Raw genomic sequence first — 26,553 nt, 5'->3', positions numbered from 1 at the left:
GCCGGATGCCTCATATGGACACAATAGTGATCGACCGAAGCCGATCACAAAAAAACAACTATATTTTAAGAAATAAAGTTTAATGTTTTATTTCTATGAAGAAAAAACAAATTAATACTCGTGAGTCGCGTGATCATATCTAAAAATCCGAAGGGCTATATGAAAACAATTTTCACGCACCAGCCCGCATTTATTCTCATGTCCATTAAAAATGATACATCATTTCTTTTCTTCTTTTTTTTCATTTGTTGCAAGTTATTACATCACTTTCTATTTTAGTGATACCCTACAAACTGCTTTTATCAACATGACCTATCAAAACTAATGTATATGTACTAGGTACATGTATTTATTCAACAGTAAAAATGAGATATACGTAGCATTATTTCTGACAATGCAATTTGTTTTCCGTTTAATAAAGTAAATAAGTAAATAGAATTCACTCGTTTTTAAATGTAAAACTGATGAAGATCGGTGAACGTTCACAACGAAGGTTGAAGCTAGTCACAGATCAAGTATTTATTTGAAAAAAAATAAAAGACTTGTTGGTGATATTTCCGACGAAATCGCACTTCAGACAAAAAAAAATATTTTGGAGCACCATGTTTTACCTCGGAACTTTTAAAACTGTTTATGGAACGTAATGGACAAAGAAGAATAAGGAGTTTAATCTTTATCATAGTAGACATGCAGAGGTAATGAACTTTACACGAAAAGTTGATTGCAAATGGGATTTTAAGAGGAATTTTCAGGAATAGACAATAAAAATAAACTTACTGTGTATTTTTAAAACTTGTAGGAATGGTCGTGATTGCTTTTTTGTTGTCAAAATGAATAATTGTATTTATGTAAGGCGTACAGTAATTTATCCCATCTACATCATAAATTATTATTTTGTATTTTCTTATTATTATTTTCTTATTATACAGTTTAGATTCTATTCTTACATACTCATTTACTTTGATAACGACTTAATTTACCATTATTTTTTAGGGAGGAAATTTTTTATAATTTTTTTTATAATTTTTTGCATCAAATTACGAGAATATATAATAGCGAGTACCATCTTTTTGTTATGCTTACAAATAACACTAAACTATCTGAAAAATAAGAGCGAGATTTTAAAATCCGCGAGGACTGCATCTCGCGATTTTACGCGAAAATTAATTCCTCACGTTTAATAAGATGTTTACAGTATTGCCGTTGTGCTATTAAGAGCGTATTGAAACGGTTTTTTTTTTCCATTTTATCACAATCGCCTATTTAAATGTAGTGGTATTGTCTGCTCTCAAAATATATGTTACACCAGTCACGATTTTTAAAAAACACCATAAGGAAACAGTAACATGGTTACAAAAATAAATTGACAATGTAGATACACAATTAAAAAACACATGACTAAGGACTGGTAGAAAAAAAAGCTGATCGTACTATTTATATTAAAACATGACATCAAAAGGCATATACATTGAATAAACGTGGAAAACACTAGGTAAGACTAGCTATTCAAAATATGTTTTAACCTATTTTATTATTTTCATACTTATCTGATAATACAGATATACATGTAGCATTGGTGAATAAAGGAGAGGAGGAGGGTCAATTTTTCCTCCCTTCTTAAATTGTGGTGAACAAAGATTATGTGATCAAAATACTGGAGTCTCTGTTATAAAAAATCTAACCAATACATATGACATATATATGGATAATACAAAATAAGAGTTAATGATGCAGAGGGTATAAATCATTTTATGTCTAACTACAATTATACCATTGCCTATGGGTTTTTTTAATTGACTTATCTTCATTTTTAGCACATTCTACTTTGATCTGTTTTGAAGTTTTTTGCTAATCAGTAAAATAATATTTAAAGCACGTGTTGAATGGAAAAGTTATTACTAACTTAAAGTTATTATTTAAATGTGATTACAAATGCCCTTTTTTAATGAAGCGGGATTGTTCGCTATCGAAATATATGTTGCATTTATCACAATGAAATATAAAACAACCAATATGCATGAATATAAAAACTGTATCTGTACACGCACAATAAAAAAATATATGAGTAAGGACAGGCAAAATTTGGGCTATAATCAATATAAATAAACGCATGTAGCCTTAAACTTGTCAAGAACCAGCTGTTTAGAGACAAGTGCGCCGGTTAGAGGAAACGTATAGGAGAAAATATGGATATCAACATGACAGGAAAACATAACATGTGGAATATAATTTACAAGGACTTTCTTTACCAGCATTCTTACTGTACAGACCTTCTGTACCAAAGCTTGGGAAAATCTTAACTGCAAGTCTTCTAATGTTGTTTACGGAATAGAATGTATCTTTTGTGGGCTTATTTATGTTGGTGAAACGAAAGTTTCTCTTAATAAACGAATATCGGGACATCGATTTCAAATAAACAACGTTAACCAACACCTGCTGCACTGTAACCTCAATTCACCCAATCATTCTTTTTTATCAATGAAATTTAGAATTCTAGTGGAAATTTATCATTATACTTATAGTCTATTACTAAATACATCTTTCCGTAGAAAACGATGAGAGTTGTCTATCAGAAAACTAGGCACAGCATTTCCTTACGATTGCAACGACAATGTCGATACTAAGGTATTATTTAAAGTCCACAGTCTAACAATAAAAATGTGATGAGAGTTTTTAACAATACACATTGACGTAAGCCAAAGCCATGGAAATCGGTCTGACAATAATCCCATTATACACGATGTCTATTTTGACTCACTTTTACTTTATGTAAAGAAACAGGCTTCCATCATATTCGAGCCAGACTTTACTCTGTCTCTTTAAAACTTATTTAAAATATGCAATGACATACAAAAAAGATATTTACATAATTAACGATCCTGCATAACTTGATTTAACATAATCAACAGTTTCCCAAGACTTTGTAGATAATTTGATCATTCAGACTAATCTTCCGCCCCATACAATCATAGTTTATCTTTGTGACCAAATATACACCCAAAACGTTTTAATATTTTATTCAATCAAACAAAGGTGGTAGGAACACACAAAACCTACAATGAAAATAACACACAATGACTTATATGTAAAATTACAAATATCTTCATATGTGGGCACAATTTTGTGATAAATGATACAGTTAATGAGTTATACGTTTCATTTGCACTATGAAGAATATTCATTTAAGAGTATCTTGTAAAGTGAACAACCTTCATTATATTCAAAAAATAAATGGGTTGTTTTTTACGGAAGCCCGTTGGTGCCACGTAGGAAAAATATTTTATCTGGCGGCCGCCAGATAATTATTTGGCGGCCGCCACTTATTATCTGGCGGCCGCCATATGATTTTCTGGCGGCCGCCACATAATTACATGTATCTGGCGGCCGCCAAATAATTATTTGGCGGCTGCCAGATAAAACCTGGCTTCCTGATGTGCGCGCCAGTTTTAATGGGAGCTTTTTAGGGAGTTTTATTAATTATTTCTGAAACTTGACATTAAATATCAATTGCAGAGCTTTGGAGTTTGAAAAACTGGTTGAGTTGAATGTATAGAAGATTTTGTTGTTAGAATCTAGAATGAATTTTATAGTACTTTATGCCTTGTATTATACATGTATGTTGTAAAACATGGTATTTTAAAGTTGATTCTGAACTTTTAAAACTGAACTAAACACCCGTTCAGGAAATCTTAACATTAAAAAACCTCAACTTGACAGGAATTTTATGTAAACATGTACATAAGTAAAGGAACGCACTGCCTTCTATATGTTTTAATTTTGGTATAAGAATTTACCAACGCAGATTAAAGTCAGCTTCATTGATCACGACAGCTAGTACAGGCAATATTATCACGAGAGCAGATCCATCTATGACTGTGTTGTTAAACTCTTATTCCAAATCACATGAAAGGCAGTACAATAAAAAGACCGTGATCGGCCACAGTCTCTCTTGGTAAATCAAAGTACTGAGAGTACTGAAAGGCGGGGTCTTGAAAGTTTGAATTTGTAATTGTTCACGTTTTCCTCCATTATGTTCCAAAAATTATGAGTTTGAATTTGTTCTTTTAATCCATATGTAGTATGCTTAAGTTCGGATTTTTGTAATTGCCTGATACTTTGTCATAATTTTGTTAAATCCCGACCGGGACTGTTCTTCATAATTGTAGAAAATTGACACAACGGTATATCATGTGAAATAAGACCCCAAGAAAATTTTTAAAAAACTAAAACTAACCGGGAAAAACAAAACAACTATATTTAGGTATATACTTGAAATCGTTATATTTATTTATTTTGTGATCAAAGGGAAAATCTTTAAGTCGGACGGTATCTGTTATACAAGGTTTATGGAAACTCCCAAAATTCTCAAACTGTTGAATTACCAAACAAAGTTAACATTTGGATACCGATAACAAACACAGGCATCTAACGTTAGAAATATTTCTTTTTTACAATAAGATTATTCCAAGTATATGGTGGCATATATCTGCCCCCTGTGTGCAATTTATTTTTCTGTTTATATTTATGTTGACATGCAAGATAAATATGTTGACATGCAAGATAGCTATGTCATCTATTATTATATCAATTAATTATTATTATAAAAATAACTTGCACACAAGGGACAGAGATATGCCACCTTATCTTGAATAACAGATACTAATAGATTTCCCCTTTGATAACAAAATAAATAGATATAACGATTTCAATTATATACCTAAATATAGTTGTTTTGATTTTCCCAGTTAGTTGTAGTGTTTTAAACATTTTTTGGGGGTCTTATTTCACATATTGTGTCAATTTTCTACAATTATGAAGAACAGTCCCGGTCAGGATTTAGCAAAATTATGACAAAGTATCAGGCATATGCAAAAATCCGAACTTAAGCATACTACATATAGATTGAAACAACTAATTCAAACTCATAATTTTTGGAACATAATGGAGGAAAACGTAAACAATTACAAATTCAAACTTTCAAGACCCCGCCTTTCAGTACTCTCAGTACTTTGATTTACCCAGAGAGACTGTGGCCGATCACGGTCTTTTTATTGTACTGCCTTTCATGTGATTTGGAATAAGAGTTTAACAACACAGTCATAGATGGATCTGCTCTCGTGATAATATTGCCTGTACTAGCTGTCGTGGTCAGTAAAGCTGACTTTAATCTGCGTTGGTAAATTCTTATACTAAAATTAAAACATATAGAAGGCAGTGCGTTCCTTTACTTATGTACATGTTCACATAAAATTCCTCTCAAGTTAAAGTTTTTTTTATTGTTAAGATTTCCTAAACGGGTGTTTAGTTCAGTTTTAAAAGTTCAGAATCAACTCTTAAATACCATGCTTTACAACAAACATGTATAATACAAGGCACAAAGTAATATAAAAATCATTCTAGATTCTAACAAAGTCTTCTATACATTCAACTCAACCAGTTTTTCAAAACCCTAAGCTCTGAAATTGATATTTCATGTCAAGTTTCAGAAATAATAAATGAAACTAATACATTAGAGGGTATCCACAACTCCCTAAAAAGCTCCCATTAAAACATGCGCGCGCATCAGGAAGCCAGGTTTTAAATGGCGGCCGCCAAATAATTATGGTGCGGCCGCCAGATATTTATGTGGCGGCCGCCAGAAAATTAAGTGGCGACTGCCAAATAATTATGTGGCGGCTTCCAGATAAAATATTATCCTTAGTGGCACCAACGGGCTTCCGTAGTTTTTTACTCCTTTATATTGTATGTATTAACACTACAATATGTGTATATACTATTTGTGTGGAATAATACTATTAGGTTGAACCTGCTCTTGTTAATCATGAAATTAACTTAATAAACATGCATGTAGATTATGATTGGATCAGTGTTTCATACTTACATACTTGGATAACGGATAACCCCTGTTCTTACATCTTGATATACACACAAAAACAAAATGTATTACGACACATGTGTATTGTGATAGGTGCTTTTTAGAACATCTCAATGATAAAGTACTAAGAGTATGTCAACTGCAAATTTGTAAAAGTACAGAAAAATATAAACAACACCATGGATATGAAATACAAATGAAAATAAACTTAAACACTAGCGTAAATATTAACTATTACGAATTTTCTACGGATTTGCCAGCACTTTAAGTAGAAATAATACTTTAAATTGTAAAACTAAGTGTAAATTCTATGGTGCTCGTACATTTGACTAACTATGCAGAGTCTGACATTAATTTTGTTTACAATGACAATCATATATTAAACGTATCAGAATCAATAATAAGTAAGCTACCTCTCACTTGCCAAAAAAATATATTTTAAAATATAAACGGGTATATTGAAATTAGGTGGAATACCAGTTTAAAACAAGTGCACACCCTGGTTTTTCAGCTGAATTTGTAGGGAATATATAATTTCCGAAACGTGTACGAAAAAGAATAACAGACACGGACCAAATATTTTTGAATAATATCGCTTGCTCACATACTTCCCTGCTTAAACGAGTAACCTCCTCGTTACTATACTATAGTGTGATCAAAATTTAAAGTATGAAAGCAACCTACACATTTTGACAGAAAGTGCACTCTATAGTTTGACTAACCAATGTAAGATACACGTTTGAAAAATATCGATAGTAAAGCACCAAGATTAATTACCGGCATTGTGAAAGTAATGACACCCGTTAACAGGATATTAAACAGTTTACTTTTCACTTCATAATAGAAAAAATCTAGTATTCTCTAAAAATTTCTAACGATCAAACAAATTATCAAACAATGTAACAAAACAGATTTCGGTTGCTGTTGAATTTTGGAATGCCTCTTAAAGGTCATATGAAACGATTTTTAACACTATGATTTTCTTTCATAAATACAAAGCTTGGTATAAATAAATGTTAAAATACGTGGTGTAAGATTTTTTTGCTTTTGCATTACTGAGAAATAACCGTGAAAACTGAGCACCTGAAAACATTCTTCCCCGCTTCTCGTTCTTGATTTTGTGGATTTATGACGTCACACAGACCCACCGATGTAAACAATTCATTAAAAATTGTGTAATTTTACAGTAGTTTATCGGTTAAATTTTAGTAATTTTTGCATATCTGAACGTGTCTTTCTTTTCAAATGAGATCATTTGATTTTGTAGTAGCCTACAGATGACTTAGTTTTAATTGGTCGATTATGAATAAATCTAATATCAGCTTTTCGTCAGAGTAAAATCATGATGAAGTTTCCGTACTGCAGTGGAAATTTAACGAAAGAAATGCCCCAACATTAACAGCTGATTAATGAATTATCCTATTTAAATAGAAACATCATTTTCTTCTTCAGTGCGTATAATATTGAGCTAAATTTAAAGGGAATTAAAGCATTTTAAATTAAGAAAAAGGCAGGCCAATGAAAATTTTTGAGGCATTGTGTACATAGTTTGTATTTAAGAGCTGCTGTAAAATGCCGTAAAATTATTCTTAAATTTTATTTTGAAATAATATAAATTTCTGACTTATTAATATATACATGTAACAATATCTTTAGAAAATACTTTGTGTACACGTGTATTAACGTTTTATTAAATTAGATCACGGAAATATGGCATTTAAGGATCTAGAAATGTATCGGTAAAATAAATCAGTTGTTTGATAAAATTAGTTGTGAACGAATGTAAAGATAATCAACAGATTTTATTAAGAACAAGCATCAATAATGATACAAAAACAAAAGAAAAAATTGCGGAAAAAAGTGGGAAAGAAGGGATCTGTGATTAAAACCGCATATACACGTTGTAAAACCAAAACACCGCACATACAAGTACACGTTTTAATATCAAAACTTTTGAAGAAATTTTTCTTAGACTAAAAATAATTAAATGGTAACATATTTGTGAAAAGCAATATAATCGTGAAGCGAATAAGGCACAACGAGGCCTATATGTTGTTTATAAAAAAATCTTAATGAATTGCATGAATTAACGTGCAAATAGGAAAAAACGATCAGTTATTTTTGAATTAAAAAGATCGAAATAAAACATACATACATGCATATATTAAAATTATATCATACTTGCATGTGGATCTATGAAAAAAATTACTTTCTCCGTGCAGTCTCGAAATTAAATATGTACACGCTATTAAATATAAACGCGCACGATTTCATTTCTTGAGAGAAAAAATACTGACGTGGTTGATTATTGTATAATTATACAAGTTTTTATATAAAATTGTATTTTTTTCTTTTAAAATGCTGCAAAATGACATGGATATTTGTATTCATAACATAGCTGTATAAGGCTATTGGGTCTTACTGACGTCATAAGCATAAGTCAATGTTCCTTTTCCCGATTAAGTGATTTTGATCGACTGTGGCGCTCACATTTTACATAAAATATTAAAAAAAAACAATGTCAGTCTTATTAAATAGGCACTTATGAACTCATTTCCGTATATAACTCAATATGGTCAGGATATCGTTTCATATGACCTTTAATGTTGAAGGGTGTGGACCTTCGTAACTGACGATACCCCTTGTAACCTAGAACAATGGGTCTTTAATATTACAAACTGTCACTGGTCGCTGACCAAGAAATGGTTAAGAGTCGATCCGATTATCTACGCGGCGTGATCTACTTTTGTCAAGAGGTTGAATTAGAGAAATGTCTTTTGCTGTATCCAGACATGTTACCACAATGAAGGGGTTGGAAAACCATTTGTCTTGAATTGTTTTCCGTTCGAGACACCGGTTTCTGACTAACACATAAGAACCATCTTCTAATATCTCTTGGGATGATTGAGGCTTCACTTTGTGCGCTTCCCCTCGCGAAGTAATGTTTCCCTGCTTTTCGGTATGCTAGTCTCAATTTCTCCAGATGTTACTTGAAGTTGTTATCTTTCTGTCCCTCTTCGAGTTCATACAGAGTTTATTGGGAGTGTTGGGTGTCTGCCCATCTTCAAATGAAATGGCGTGAGACCCGGATATGCGTGGATACTAAAGTTGTAAGCAATACTTGCGGTGCAAATGTTCTAAGGAGGTCATGAAGGGCATGGTTGAATCTCTCGCATTTGGTCATTCCCTTGTGGATCGTAGTGTATGGTACGGCTCTTTTCCAAGGTATACATCCTGAATAGTTCACCCTCCAGTTCCTTTTCAAAGTTACTCATTTGATCGTTATGATCGTTGTGGTACTCACTACTCCAGAGAGTAAATTCCATGGCCAGAAATCCAGAAGGTTCGCTAGCCAGTAAGTGCTTCAAAGGAACGGGCACAAGAGGAAATGGTATCTTAGTTATACTTCATTTTTTGCATCTTACTATACTCTTGTATGTCCTTCTGCATCCCCATCCAGTAGAATCTTGAAATCAGATTTGTCGTCCTCTCTGTACCTTGGTGTCCTTGACTGTCAAGCAGCATTTTGAATGAGACTTGTTTGATCAGGAAGTATTAACTGCTGTAATTCTCCCAGATGCAGATCTAAAAAGAAGTTAATTGGTAAGGCATATATTTTACAACATACACCATTGCAGATAAGTGGTAAACGTTGTCTTCTTATCATTTTACTGCGAAAAGTGTGGAGCTCTTCTGTGTATGGGGGCGTTTTGTTCAAATTTCATACCAATCCATACCACACCATTAACCTATTCATTTCAATCTCTCAATTAAATATCATAGCATATTACTGAAATTGCATACCATAGCATAGCAAAAAATTGTAAAAGATATGCATGAAATTACTGTATTTTTCTCTGCATGCTCACTTTTCTGTGAATGATATTAGTTTTTGGTGATATATTAAAAAGAAAAACACTGATTACGACCAAAATATTTATTAAAAAAACAGCCCGAGTTGTTTCAATACTGGTGTCTGCATTGTTTGTTTGACATAATGTACTCACTTTACATTTGCTGTTTATTTTGTCCTCAACATTGTTTTAAATCTTAAGCAATCCGAAGGAAACGTTACTTTGACATAATCTTTCTCTTTAATAAGTGGAACATAATATCCGTCAGCAACTTCAAACAATTCAAAAGCTCTTAGCGAAATTCAACCAACTGGAGGTGCTTGTGATACTTGGCAAAGTTCAAAGTCCTGGTATGCAACCTGAGGTCAATATATCGTTCTTAACTATTCTGAAGTTAAGTGGAATTCAATCACTCTGACGACAAGACAAGTAAATGTGCTTATTTCAAATTGTAAATACATTACAATGCGTGAACACAATAGTTTTGTTGAATATATATATATATTTTAAGTACATGGCGAGGATAACAATTTTCTTCGAAGAAAGTATATATATATATATATATATATATATATATATATATATATATATATATATATATATATATATATATATATATATATATATATATATATATATATATATATATATGAGAGGCTATATGTCATTTATTATGTTAGCTAGTTGATGTTATCTGTAATTTGTCCAAGCAGCATTACTTAGCAATGGATTTAGCTCTAGTATTTTGTTAGTTTTTTACCTTGCTACAATTATTTTAAATGCGTCTTATTAAAATATACTTTTCAAAGGACTAAGTGCGGTTTTATGCAATTTTTGCCCCCCAAAATCAAAGTTTTAGAAAGAGCTTTAAAATAAGGTGAAAGATAGTTAAAATCATATTGGAAATAAAGGTGTAAAAGGTTATCACCACAGTGACGTCATAATGTAGTAATGACGTCATGAATATTGCATTATTTTGATAAATTGATGTTTTGTAGCAAAATATGGGTGTTTTCCGATGGTTAATCGACTGGGAAACATCGAGCGCAGGCTTGCTCAAGTACCATTTTTAGTATTATATGTATAACTATTTGAAGAAAAACATATGTTAAAAACGCACTTGAGCAGACCTGCGCTCTATACTTCCGTATGCAAAATAAAGAGCAAAAATGAGAATATCTTCATTTGTTTGCAAATTTGCGGGAATAAGGTCATTTAGGTGACGTCATAGATAAACAGGGAGTGAGCAATGATGACTAAAATCATTATTAAAGTTATAGGGATCCTCTTTACAATGATTTGTGAAGATTTTATTTTCATACGATACTATTTAAAAATTGGTTGAAATCGGGGGCAGATATTTGACCATACCGCACATAGTCCTTTAAACAATATAAAACAACGTAATTGTATGAGTATCCACAGTGCAAAAAGTCCATTCGGTGATATATTGAGTTTGTTGTATGTACTTCAGACTAGCAAACATGTCAAAAATACGAGGCCTTGAAGATCGTAGGATACAATAAATTGTAAATGTTTTCATCACTAAAATGTAAAACGTGTACACGCACGAGAGAGAGAGAGAGAGAGAGAGAGAGAGAGAGAGAGAGAGAGAGAGAGAGAGAGAGAGGGGGAGAGAGAGAGAAAGAGAGAGAGAAAATTATTGCTGTAATGCAATTGCTATCATATTGACAATCCTTTTTCGACACGAAGCTGCAACAGAAGACCTCCTCGTTGCAACGAGCTCGGATCTTGACACGCAAAGAAAGCAAGAGGCCCATGTGCCACATCGCTCACCTGAACAGCGGTTTCTTGTGACATTCTATTTCGTAGCATTTGCTTTTACTTTTTTAAACTTTGAACCCCTTTTTTGGGCGCCTTTATTGGTCCGTGGTTTATGGTTGGCTTTAACAATTTATAATCTACACTAACTTATCATGCTTGCAAAGTAATTCCACACATTGTAGTATTGTAGTTCCCGAGACGATTTTTTAAAACATTTTCTATTCATATTTCTATGTTAAACTTTGAACCCCTCATTGGGCCCAAGTATTACTCCGGTAGCCACATCTTAATTATTACTAGTAATTTAGAATCTACATTATTTTAGGATGCTTGCACGGTTATTTTACAAATTGACGCACAATAGTTCTCCAGAAGAAGATTTTTGTGATCGGCTTCGGTCGATCACTGTTGTGTCCATATGAGGCATCCGGCAAATGCTTCCACGTGCGCTAACATTCCGCTTGCATAAGTAGTTCATATAAAAACTTGAAGTTTGGTTTAGTATTTATATAACATTTTACTCAGTTTTATTTCAATTCATTTACCTTAAGAGATGCAAACATACATAAAATACGGTTCGACCTGTAAATTCAAGAATGCACATTTTGTCTCACGCGTAAGAATTTCGATCGAAAGATTCATTCAGTAATGCAGTTGACCTCGATGAACTGACCTCAATCATAAGAAGATGTTCCATGAACTGACCTCGATCTATTGATGTTGCATAATAGTAGCTAGGAAGACGGCTTGATTTAAAAACACGGTTACGTTATAATGCGACCTCAATAGCAAGTTAAATGATGGCATTCAATGATTTTCAGTCGCATTGAATTGTTTGAATACATCTCTTTCTTTGTATACGTGTTAATGCTCTTTGAAGAGCCCTACTCAGTATTCTGAATAAGAAAATACATTAACATTTTATAATTACGTTAAAAATATAAAACTAGACAAAGAGTTTACGAACGGCTTTCCCCAATTTTATTTCAAAATTAAATTTGTTGACGGTTTATAATGATGAAATTATCGTGTACATGCAGATTCAAAATTTTCCAATTTTGTAAAAATGCAGTACTTTTTCAATTATTTTACATCAAACTGATCATGTTGATTGCTTCTAGCTATCAATATATCATTATTGCCGATCATTCCTTTAAAAGGAATACTTGTTGAACTTTACCCTTATATTTCTATGATAAACTTTAAACCACTTTCTGGGGCATCATCAAATCGAGGGTCATGGCTTTTGTTATTTACAATCTACACTATTTGAGGATGCTTAAGAAATAATCTGACAAATTGAAGCATAGTAGATCATCAAGAAGAACATCTTTAAACATTTTCAATATATCCTTTTTTGTTAATCTTTGATCCTGTTTTGAGTCCTCAGTATTAATCAAGGGGGTCAAATTAATGAATCTACGTATACAATATCCAAGGTAGCATACATAGTAATCTCATAAATTGAAGCATTGAAGTTCTCAAAATGAATAATTTATTTATTTCTATCTTAAACTTTGAATTCATCTTGAAGGCCCCAGTTTTACTCCGGGTTCACGATTTTACCAATTTAGAATCAATAATAGCCACCGATGCTTGCATAGTAATTCAATAAATTAAACTGTTGCATTGTAGTTCTCTTGGACATAATATTGTCTAGCATGTTCCCTACGTATTTCTATGCTTACTTTGAACCCTGTCTGGGACCCAAGTGTTAGTCGAGGGGTCACAGCTTTTACAATTCAGAATTTCGGCTATTTAAGGGTCCTTGCATAGTCATTTCACTAAATGTTACATTGTAGTTTTCGACAAAAAACATTTCTAAAAATGTTTCTCATATATTTCCATGTTAAATTTTAAACCCCTCTTGCAGCGGTCACGGTTCAGTAGTCCGAAGGTTCATTAGTCCGAAGACAAATGCCTAGTAGTTCGAAGGTTCATAAGTCTGAAACCATCAGTCAGATGGTTTATTAGTACGAAAGAAGCAATTTTTTGAAAGTAGCTTAAATAATTCAAAATTTTACCAGGCAATATTTCATTAACTTGATTATAACACAAAAACTTTAAGAGTCTAAAATTACATGTAGAACTGTGCTTTTATCCCACTTTAAAATAAACAAACCCCTATGTTACTTCTAAAATACAGTGTAGATATTCAGTTTTTATTCGTTTGTTTTTTACTCCAAATTATACTTATTAAGTCATTATCTTTTTTTTAAAGTTCATGCAGACTTTTTAGGGTTCCTGTTGTTTCGATGTAGTATATTGTCCCCCGCGTTTACTCTTAACATACATTTTTATGTGATAAAACATGATTTTTTTTAATCATATGATTTATAAGCAATTATATAACTTGTTCTTTCTATTCGAAAAACTTCAGTTCGAAAACTATCATTCCTATCCTGGAAATAACGTTCATGAGAACAAATTAAAAATTAAACTGAAGAACCAGAACTCTGAATGCCAGAAAAAAGTTGTTTTTTGGGGGTTTTTTTTGGGTTTTTTTGACATATATATATTTTATTCAATAAATTACATTACAAGCGAGGCAACATCTCCGCAGAGACCCTCAGGTATATCATCACCTGGGGTGCCAGGGGCCCCCTGGATCCGATAAGTTATAATTAATATCAATAATATATATATATATTATAGAAAATATAAAAGTATACGTATATAACGAAAAGACTATCTCATTTAAACAAATATAATATGATGGATGATTTTCGTCCTTGAATTAAATAATGACGTTCATATAATGAAATACATGTACATATGTTTGCTGCCACAGGGGATATCATCACACATCTTACAGAGTCCTCGTTTTCCCCTATAGCAGCTCCACTGGAGAGACAGAAACCCTCCAGTAGCGTGGAATATGAAATTAATTTATAATTGGAAAATAAATACATGCATAAGGGGAAAAAAAAGAAGATACATGAAGACTGGACATCCAGAAGATGTATACATGTACTCATATTAAACATAAGCCCATATCAGTTTTGTGATACATTGTTAATCATAGTTCAAAAATAACATTACAGCTTCTCAAATAAAAGCCTAAGCATATCTATGTTAAAATTACTATATTTTGATTTTTTCAGGGCTAAGTAAAACATTTGTGTGGACGTTTTCACGTGCGAAATTATGTATTCTGGTTTTTCAGTATCATCATTTATTCTACACCACATCTTGTATTTATAAATTCTAAGTGCTACAAACGATATAACATTATTATAAACGATAACTTTGTTATTGATTTCTTTATATAGTCCAACAATTACATGTTTCCATATGCATGACACAACAAAATGTAAGATAATGCTAACAATATTCCATATTTTTTTGACATTTGTACAATCATATAGTAAATGTTTAATTGTTTCATTAGAGTGCTTACAATACAAGCATGTACTAGAATCGTTTTTCCATTTACTGAGATAGTCTCTACTTATAAGTATGTTGTTTAATAGTTTATAGTTAAATTCTGCGATTTGTTTGTCAAACATGTTAACGACTTTGTTTATATAAATGTTTTTTATCCATTCTGATCCTTCAATATTAAGGTCCTTAAGTATTTTCTTGATATAGTATGGCTTTTCAAATTTGTGATCTCTAAAAATCTTATAGTAAAATTTACATTTTTTATCACCTATCGATTCATATATGTTACCATGAAATAGAAACTGCGGTCTGTGAATAACAGTCGTATGTTTAGCCAGACCTAGGTCAAACTGTTTTTTAAATTTATGAAATACGTTTTTCATTATTAAATATTCACAGATTAAATTGTTCTTTTGGGCTAATATATTCGAAAAGAATTCCAGTGGTTTTAGCCCATTTTCGTAAACAATATCTTTGACATATTTATAACCTTTATTAAACCAGTTTTGAAAATAAAGTGTTTTGTTTTTAAACATGAACATTTTATTGTCCCAAATATGCTGTTGTAAAAATTCAGGGGTTGACATAGCATTTGCCTCTTTAGTGGTTTTGGAATAGCAAAATGCTTCAAATGAATGTCAGAAAAAAGTTATTATATATACAGGTATACGAAAATAATCTTACAGATCTATATAGAGATAGCAATTCATAATACAGTATTCTCTTTTCATAGTATTTTGTTTGTGTTCTGAACCTCCAAAAACTTGTGAAGGTGAAAAATGATGGACTAAATCTGGCCTTTAAGGTTATTTAACCTTCACAACATTTACTACACCGAGTTTCTGACTAATCAACCTTCGGGCTAGTGGGACTTCGGAGAAATGAAGCTTTGGACTACTGGATTTTCGATTTAGTGAACCTTCGGGCTATTGGGCAGTCCCCCTTGCAGCCCCAGTAGTAGTCAAAGATCACAACTATAAAAATTTAGAATCTAAATAGTCAAGGAAGTAGGCACAGTAATATCCCAAACTGTTGCATTATAGTTCTTGAGAAGATTGGTAAACCTTTCCTTATATATTTTTAGCTTTGAAACCTGCCTAGGACCCCCGTTTCGTCCGGGGGTCACGATTTTACAAATTAGAATGTTCACTATGTTCACAAGCTTATGTATAAATATTGTCATTTCTGGTGCAGTAGTTCTTGAGAAGAAGATTTTTGAATATTCTTACTATGTATTTCTATGTCAAATTTTGAACCCCGCCTGGGGCCTTAGTTTTGTCCAGAGGTCAAATTTTACAATTTAGGATTTTCACTGCATGCTTGTGTGCAAACTTTGTATTTATAATGGTATTGTCGGTGCAGTGGTTATTGAGAAGAAGATATTTTAATATCATTTAATATGTATTTCTATGTTAAACTTTGAAACACGCCCGGGGCCCCATTTGTGTCCCGGAAGGGGGGGGGGGGGTCAAAATTTATACAAGTTAGAATTTTCATTATATACATGTATACCAGCCTTTGTGTAAATATTGGCATTTATTGTGCAGTGGTTCTTGTGAAGAAGATTTTTGAACATTTTTCCTATGTATTTCTATGTCAAACTTTAAATCTCGCCTAATGCCTTATTTTTTGTCCGGGGGTTAGGATTTTCTCAATTTAGAACCTTCAGATAAATTAAAGCTTTATGTATAAATATCGGCATTTTTGGTACAGCAGTTCTTGAGATGAAGGTTTTCATGAAAGGATACACGCCCTATACTCGCTGTATTGCAATTATCTCCCTTTTTAAATAGGTTTAGCCTTTTATTTAAACAATTCAGAGTCACCTAAGAATTCTTCGTACCAAGTTTAGCTAAATTTGGTCCAAAGTTTTAAGAGAAGAAGTACACAATGGAAAGTTTTCAGACCGACAGATGGACGACGGACAACAGGTGATCAGAAAAGCTCACTTGAACCTTCGGTTCAGGTGAGACAAAAGTAGACTTACTTCTCAAAATCATGAAATTATTCATCTATGGAGGTAAAATGTGGGGTATATAGCGTAGTGTACCTTCTGTTCATTTTCTACTTTTAACTTAAAATGATTACGTTCTGCCAAAAGTAAAAACAAAAGTAAAAGAGTGTAACACTACCCCTAAATTTATTTGTATGTATGATACAATAATTCGATCGGCAATTAGTTCATATTTATTGGTATTACTGCTAGAATTTGTTGATAATCGCATAGAATAAATATTGTCATTATTTTTGAAAACCCTTTCGACTTCTTTAATTTCACTGAAAATACTAAATATTTTTTTATTTAAAACAACAAAGCCGATCTAGAAGATTCTAGCAGAACTGTTTAAGTAGTTTATGTAATATGCTTTTGATAAATGCCATTCAACTTTCATAATATTCGGTGTAGTGTTACACTTTTGCCTTTTTTTGTACACACTGACAGTTGGAAAGCCGGACAAGTCACATACATGTCTGTCTGCTTACCTAATAGCACTCGCTAATAAAACCAAATACCCATGCCCGTATTATCCCGATTATATCCAAACTGACATTCATCTAAATCTTGTGTATCAGTATGAAATAAGTCTTAATTCAGCATTGGTTACACAACATTTCGATGATTTGTCTCCTGACATTGATCTTCTCAATTAAACATGCATTTAAGTCATCAATGATTATACGTAATACAGAGAAAAAGAAGATATATTCAGTTAGAAGAGTTTCTAGTGATACTTTACAGCTGAAGTTTTTATAATTAAGTTCAGAAATAAAGTAAAAATTGACATTTTCTGATTAAAAATAACACACCATTCTGCATATCGATCAGACAAATTTTAATCAATCGATCGCTAAGAGTTGCCTTAACATACCCGCGTCGTCTGTCTGTATGTCTGCCTGTCTGTCCGTAAACTTTTCGTATTTTGACATCTTCTCAAGAACAACTAAACTTGGCACAATCACCCTTAGGCAAAGAGAAATCAAAGATGTGAAAATTAAGGACCACACCTTTTTTCAAGGGGATCTAATTAAGAAATATTAAAACAAAATCTTCCTCTCAAGAACCATTCGGTAAGGAAAGCTGAAACTTTTGTGGAAGCATTCTCAGGTAATATTGATTCAAATGTCTGAAAAGCATGACCTCCGGGGGTAGGGTGAGGCCACAACAGGGAGATGTCAAATTGTAACATAGAAATATATTCAGTAAATTTTTAAAAATGTCATAAACTAATCAGAAAGGAAAAAGACACTTGTGTGGAAACATCCTCAGGTAGTGTAAATTTAAAGTTGTAAAAATCATGACCTCCCAGGGACAGGATGGAACACAATTGGAGGTTGGATTTTTACAAAAGAATATATAGAGTAGATCTTTAAAATCTTATTATCAGAAAACAATTAGCCAGGAAAGCTGAAACTTAAGTGGAAACATCTTCAGGTATTGTAGATTCAAAGTTTTGAAAATCACGACCCCCGGGGTAGGCGTGGGACACAAGGGTGGGGGGGGGGGTCAAAATTTTACATTGAAATATATAGAGTAATTCTTTCATTATCGTCTAAGAAACTAATTAGCTAGGAAAGTTGAGAAAATAATTTTCTCCGGGGAAAGGGTGGGCCCCGTGGCAACAATGGGGTCATGATTTCTACATAGGAATATCAGCCAGGTGATTCTTTATATTATTTAGATTTTGGCCCCTGGACGATTCTGTGGTGTCACAGGGGTCAAAGTTTGATGTAGGTTTACATACCATACACAAACTAATCTTGATGATCTTTTTTGAGAACTGAAATGATCACCATTTATGACTATAAAATCACCTTGTTAGAAAAGGGACTAATGATAATAAAAAATGAGAATATCCAGGAGAAACTGATTTTTTTTCACAGGATCTATATGTATTATAATATATTGTTCAGATATTTTATATTATGACATCATTAAGCCGATTTTTACAGACCTGCTATTACTCAGTTATGTGACCATTGGGCCTCTTTTTTTAAATGCATCAAATTCCGTTGCAATGTTCAGTGTATACCGAGTGTCTTAAGATTTTTAGCAATATCGTGATCATCTTAAGGTGTGTCAAGTTTGTGAAACAGTTATGTACGATAAATCAAATGACACATTGTGGTTTTTGGACAGATCTTAGTCATAAAATAGCTTTGTGAATTGGCTTTTAATAACTTGTTTCATTAATATTCATATCAAATAGAATGATTGTGTGTTTAAGAACAATAATCCACTTATTCGTTTATCCAATCTAATAATAACTGTTTCTATTAAGAAAGAGGATTTTCTATTCGTATCCTCTTTTTTTCAGTGCAAAATGAAAAATGAACACAATGCAAATACAGAAATGAACATGAATTTTATTCATTTTTGTTGTTGAACACAACATAAATTGGTGAACCCACCATCGTTTTCACACAAAAGCACATTTTACAGTACCTTAAGACCTTCATATTCCACAATAACAGTCACAATATTGGTGAATCAACCAAGTTATTTCATCGAATATCTCACATACGAATAAACTTGGTGGGTCCACCAATAATAAAATTTTGGCGATTGTATTTTTTTTAGACAGCTTCAAATATGTAATACTCGTTTTGTCTTATACTTTACTGATTAAATTTTGTGAACTCACCAAAGAATGAAAAATGCAGACAGAATTTCTTTATCCAAATATTTGGTGGATCCACCAAAATGAAATTTTACAAACAAATATAGAGTACAAAGTTGGTGCAATCACCAAAAGTTTCTAAACATTTATCGATGACACTAAATAAACAGAAACACCCCAAAATATGTCAGTTTATATACAAAACAAGAAAGTTGGTGAAGCCACCAAAAAGATTGACAGAATTCAAAATACCTCTACTTGGTGGATCCACCAGATATCAAGTTATACGAATTATAAAAAAATTACAAAATTGGTGGATTCACCAAAGAAACTCCAGGCCGGTAACAATTAGTTCATCGCTGCAATTGAATACATAATTGGTGGGCCCACCAACATGAATGCTATGTTCAGTTTACATAAAAGATCAGAAAGTTGGTGAATCCACCAGAAAGATCAACATATCATCATAACTCGTAATTGCCTTTGGATTTACAATGCCATAAAAAAAGAAATACGTGTAGAAAGAAATTTTAAAGAATATTAAAATATCATGAAGTGTTTTTGGATTACAGTAGTGAAACATTTTATTACTTGCTTTACACAAAGGGTTTACATGTAACTTTTTCATCATCCATGATCACGTTTTGTATTGTGTCTCCACGTATAGTCTCTTTTTCATAAAGAGTTGACTATTTAGAAAACATTTGACATATTCCCTATGCATGTGCGAAAAAAATGTCTCCATCTATTTACAGCATTGTTTCTTACTGTTCTTATATAGCTTATTTTTTTTCACAGATGATTTGTACTAATCAATATGATAACTTATTGACCATTTCCAATCAGTGAAGTGGATAAAAATTCTTTCTTTAAAAAATGCGTTAAAGATGAACGGGAAAAGTTTTGGTATTCCTCTCAAGCTACGAATTTTGCGACGCTTAAACCATGCTTGTTTACCTCCTTCGGATTTCTTGTTACATGTAGGCGAGTCACCCATCCTTTTGTAGAACGTTTTCACTATCGAATCGTTGTTTGTAATCTTGTAGTGAAGTGGACGAGTAAATTTTGTCAAATCACGCATACTATATTGCATCAAGGTGTGAATGTCATAATTAAATTACGTTAATAATCATGTTGACTTTAAGAAGTAGTTCAATGGGATCATCATTTCCTCCTCAGTTTCCAGCCTCGTTGCTGAATCATGCATTGACATCCTCATGTGCATAAGAAAAGGTGCAACTGAAAATACATAAATTTTTTTCAATCTTTTTAATTAGATCTTTGATCAAGGCAACAAATCTATGTTTCCTACATGTATAGCAAAGGTGATAATGAAAGTGAGGTAGTGGACAGGCTTTGGCGGATCCAAGTCAGTGGGAGTTAGCATAAAGAAATATATACTTTAAATGAAATAATATTGAATAAATACGTTAAGAGTTAGAATATTTAGCGAGAACTTTTTAATATGTGGATTAATTAACAAAAAATCTTTGAAGATAGTGTAGGGCGAGTTCATCAAGTTTCGGGCAGATACATTGGATCGGACAACTTAGGTTCAAAATCTATCCCCAGGGGCCCGTTTCACAAACCATGCTTTTGACTAAGTTATATTTTGTGAAAAAAAAACTTTTTCTTAAGTCCATTTCTTATCCGTTTCACTATTCAAGTCTTATCTTAGGAAATTCCTTAGTTATGTCTTTACTTTAAAAAGACAGGTAAATCGATGTCTTAACAAACTTAACATGACGACTGTTTATGTTCTACTAAAAAGAATTATACGGAGATTAAAGCATATTAAAGTGGAACAAAAATAATAAAATACACGTATCATTAAAACCTGTTTCACTTTACTTCTAAACTAAACCATTAGAAGTAAAAATATACATAATATATATCGTCAATTAATTCCTTTGGTTTAGACTTTAGATTTTTACATTTTTTAGATTAGCTGGTCACATTAGAATTTTTAATTTTCGAGTAAGCATATTTGTATATGTTAACACGGGCTATTTATAATGAACCAACTATAGACAAAAAATACACTCGATCGTAAAAATTTCAGCAGTGACCAATTTCAGTTGATTTATGCAGTCATATTCATATAATATCTAAAACAAAGAAATATATCTACATGTAACAAAAAACAAGAAAGATAATTTGATCGATGCATTAATTAAAAAGAAATACCGTTTACAAAGAACATTACGTAATTTTTATCTGCTCGCTTATGCATGTAAATGGAAAATTTCATACAAAATATCAGTATATGTATTTAGACATTACACTATTTACACTCTATGTACGCATTTTTTTCTAGGCTAATAAGAGAATGAATTTTTTATATTCACTTATTAAGTTTACATTCTTGTTATATTGAAAAGAATTTATACATAATCGGTATTAATTTAGCGTTAACAATATGATATAAAAGTTATTTACAATGCATCTTAATTAAGATAAGTCAACTGTGCTACGCTAAGAAAGTGTTGTGAAACAGCTATGGTAAACCTCGGGAAATTCCTAAGTTATAAATTAGGCATTTCTTAAGTGCTATCTAATGAATCATCTTTGGAAATCATTGTGAAACGGGCACCAGGAGTGGGGGGGGGGGGGGGTTCTTCTCCAAAACAGTCTTTTATCTGATACATTTAATTTGGGACGGTGATAAAACTTAATAGTGGCATTTAACCTAACGAACAAAATCTAGAAGAGATACGTCCCACTAATCATCCCCTTCCCCTTCTGTAATTAATGTCCTAATGCATGTACAGCTGTATTTATGCGATTGCGGGTTCATATTTATTACAATAGATATTCATGAATAGAAATATTTCAAGCTTCATCATTAAACCGCATATTAAACAGTGGAAAGCCGGAAATGTTTGTATTTTTTCCAGTCAGATGCAATAAAAAAAATCTTAGCAACTTATGTCAACTGTATACATTTATACATTATCAATTTTAGTTAATTTTTTTCGCATTGTCATCTCCTCTGAATATCACGCCAGTTGCTACTTGATTTCATTTTTTAAACCATAAGTCAAGAAAAACAAATAAGGAAACATTCGGACACAGTATAACGTACAAAACAATCTTGTTGAACACACAAAGCCCTGTAATGTTTATCCTCTAGTATATCAAATACGCATCATTTGTTAAACATGGATTTTATTTTACTACTTCCATCCCATAATTTATATGTTAAGTGCCCGTGAATTAATTTGACTATCTATAAAAGAAGTTGTAGTTAACTGAATAATTAAGATATTTTGGTTAAATCAATAAAATCTTAATTTCAGTTCAACTGCGGTCAATTTGGATACAGATGACTTTAATAATCAGAATACACAGAGACTGTCAAGAATATTTTTCCTTAACTAACGCAAATCAGCATATACCTGATTAATATAGAACAAAGAGATTCTTTATCAGTTGTTATCAATTTCTCGATGAAAATCAAATCTTGAATAGGACATAATTTTACAATGTAAACTTTACATAACATTTTTCTGTATGGCAATATTATTTAAATGATAGAGAACATTCGAAAATAGAAAGAGCTTTGTTCACTTAATCCATACAATATTTTTGTCTGTATCCCAATTATAGGTACACGATTTTGTTATATAAACAAGACACTTAATCTGTGGGGTGGGGGGGGGGGGGTCATTTAAAAGTTTCATTCGAGATCCATGTTTTATGAATCAGAATATGAAAAATAAATTTTTTCAAATAACATTTGCAATTCATTTCTTTCATAAATATATACAAGGCAATCGACCTTAAATGACACCAACATCAAAACATGTGTTATAATCTTAGAGGCGAATATATCATTGTAAATACTGGTATGCATTAAACTAAATGTGTGTGCTTTTTGAATTTGCGAAAATGTTCTGAATTTTCATGTAGCCTATACTAAACGTTTTTCTTAGTTTATGAAAATCAAACCGTTCTACATGTACTTGTGTTTTCTTGGACAGACCTTTGAAGACTACGACGAATTTATCTAGCTCGAAGTTCTGTAGCTTCATGTCCCAATATTGATTCAATATTGTGATTTTTTTTTTAAGGAAGACTATAAACATAATCATTTCTATATAAAAGGGTCTAGATCGAAGTGTATATTTTATAAACGTTTAGTGTATGACAACCTACCTTCGGGTAATGCTTGTGAATGGATCTTTTCAGCCAGTAGATTCATTAACAAGCGCTTGAATATTAGTATTTTGACATCTGATTCAAAAGTAGGATGATGATCACAGCAACTTCCGAGTCTGAGCGTGTAGCCTTTTACGAGGTTTTTGAGAAAATCACGGCACATAACGGAGGAGGCTTTGTAAGAGTCTTCTAAACGGAAAAGAAGGAACATTAGAATAATTTGGCAAGTGATGTTGATCCATCTCTTAACATGGTCAATGCAGACGAATTTGACAAATCGCCGAGTGAAATGCCGAGATTATCACCAAATTGAATGCTATTGAGATATCTTTCCTAAAAATGCACTGCATGAAACAGAAATTCGAAATTTAACTGTCGAGTTATTTGGCAATTGGCATGATAGGCAATTAAATTGTTCTCGACATGACCCGCTATTCAAAAGAGAAACATCGAGAGTAATCTTCACAATAGTCTCTACCTTGACCCATTTTCTCAGCGTCCACATCGTTAGAATACATGTAGGGAGTTCTTTAGATTATGTTTTTATCAGTTGGAAGAAAGGAAAATATTCGTAACGTACAATTTGTACTCAAAGTAGTCTATTTTCTCTTTATATTTTGACTTCAACAATTTAAAAACGTACCTTTGATTAAGGATTTTTTTCCTCTTCATCCATGATTTACATGCAGTAATCGAAGACGTTGTTTGTATCCTCGAAATGCAAAGCTTGTAAACATTTGAAACAATTCTATAGCGCAGACCGACCTGTTTATGCAAATACAAAAACGACACAGCATGGCTCCACGGCAACCGTTCTACACTAATTAGGCCGCACCTTAGACCACTCACTCAGTCTAGATTTATTTCCCAATGAACAACAGACGTGTCTTCTTTCGATATGTAACATACTCTACGATTTATTCAAGTCTCTCTCTCTCTCTCTCTCTTTCTCTCTCTCTCTCTCATTTTATTGAAGTGTTTTGGTAAACGGAAGAGAATTGTTACTTTTATGTCACACACTTTTAAGTCAGAGAGAGAGAGAGAGAGAGAGAGAGAGAGAGAGAAGGGGGACATACGGACAGGTACATGTACATGTAGGCAACCAAACGGTCAAATAGACACTGTTTGTAATTTGTAAGCATACAGCCATAAGATAAGTCAAGAAATTTGACTCACGGGTTTGTAAAACTTTGCAAGGCTAATATGGTTGTTCACATAGTAATTCTTTCATACCAAAAACTAACTCACAATGTTATACGAGGATTGTCCAAAAATTGCGTAGATAAATAGCGTTACTCACTTGATAATGAAAATAAAAAATGAAAAATTAAAATCAGCATAAAGAAATGAATATCATGACGAAAAGTACTTTTAATTAATAATAAAGAAACTTAAAAAGGGATAAAGTTTGTTCAGGCTCATTTTTTTAAACAATAAAAAATTGTTTCATTTCGTAGTAAAATGGCGACGTCAGCGTTTGAGGCGACGCAAAGATAACAACTTTTGTAATGATCTTTAAACAGATCTTAAGGCGATATAAAAATCAACATAATAGCTTAGAAATGAATTTTGTTATCAAATAGTCAAGCAACAAAGAAAGTCGTCATACGAGTAAAATGACATCAAGTGGAAAAAAAAACCCTCAATCGACAGACAGCCGTTATACAATAATTGATGCAGGCATGTCTGTAAACGAGACATCGTAAATATGCATGTTGGGGAACATGTTCAAGGAAAATGTTTTCTCTGATGTTGTTAAGAAATAAAACGATTAATCTGATTTTCCCCATGTAATTTGGGAATGTGTATCATATTATAAGCGTCCGTAAATAATATGACTTAATACGTCTATAATTGTAATGGTGTAAAATCTCTCTCTCTCTCTCTCTCTCTCTCTCTCTCTCTCTCTCTCTCTCTCTCTCTCTCTCTCTCAAAACAATAAATAAGAAAAAGTATGTGCAGTATCATCGATCCTTGCGGTGATTTAGAGGAACAACGATTAAAATATTCTTCCTCTATATATGGAAGGTCTGTCGGCATACCTGTGTCAGATGGTACCGACGATGACAGGGAATAGGCAGAGGTTTTGCGAATTAAACATGGTTTACGGTTGGAAGTCTGTCATTTGTTCATAGAGTCAACACAGTCCGTGATTTAATTGAAAAAACATTTATATTGATTCCGGAAATATTCACACATCTCCCTCTCATTTATTTTACATACACACAATTGATTTAAGGTTATATGAACGTATGAACGATGTAAAATCATTAATTATATGTAAGTATAAATATTTGCAAATGTATTTTATTTCCCTTAAATCAAGCTACAAAATAGCAAAAACGTAGGCTAAGAAATAAGTCTCAGTGGTTATCGCGTGAGCTTAAACCATTTTCTACATTGTAACAAGTTTGTTTATTTCTTAATTGAACAGCAATAATTATTGCAATCACCTAAATGATGAATGATTCAAAACTGAAACAATTTCCGTACCAAAAGGATGTCAAGATACTTGAATTTGAAGACGCCCCTTATTGGCCACTCTTTCTGAATTATAAAGCTGTACTTACTCGACAAATATCTACCTCTTTCTTTTTTTCATTCTTTATCTCTCCCAAAACTTACAGATTTTGATAAGTCTATGTAAGGATCTTACGACATGTAGATGCCTCATTTGAATTCTCTCTCTCTCTCTCTCTCTCTCTCTCTCTCTCTCTCTCTCTCTCTCTCTCTCTCTCTCTCTGGGTGATGGTTAACCCTAATCCTGATCGATCATGCAGACACAGGGAAATCGCTTCTGCATGTCATCTGCTTGGTCCCCCTGATTTTGACGAGTGCCGATATGTAGTGGAGAATTTCATCAGGGAAAGTGCGA

The 26,553-nt window shown here is 32.4% G+C and overlaps 1 protein-coding gene and 1 long non-coding RNA gene across 2 annotated transcripts in view; one reads left to right on the top strand and one right to left on the bottom strand.

Moving 5' to 3' along the window:
* Positions 1–26,553, top strand: part of LOC128161444 (GTPase IMAP family member 7-like) — a 50,933-nt gene that overhangs the window by 1,392 nt on the left and 22,988 nt on the right. The window lies entirely within an intron of this gene.
* On the bottom strand, positions 19,499–24,593 carry LOC128161446 (uncharacterized). The gene is made up of 3 exons (XR_008240371.1): positions 24,322–24,593; positions 23,676–23,867; positions 19,499–20,756 (listed from the first exon to the last, which is right to left on the bottom strand). It is a non-coding gene; the product is annotated as an uncharacterized LOC128161446 (long non-coding RNA).

Source organism: Crassostrea angulata, chromosome 8 (genome assembly GCF_025612915.1).
Source record: "Crassostrea angulata isolate pt1a10 chromosome 8, ASM2561291v2, whole genome shotgun sequence".
Taxonomy (NCBI): domain Eukaryota; kingdom Metazoa; phylum Mollusca; class Bivalvia; order Ostreida; family Ostreidae; genus Magallana; species Magallana angulata.
This window is presented reverse-complemented; position numbering and strand designations above follow the sequence as displayed.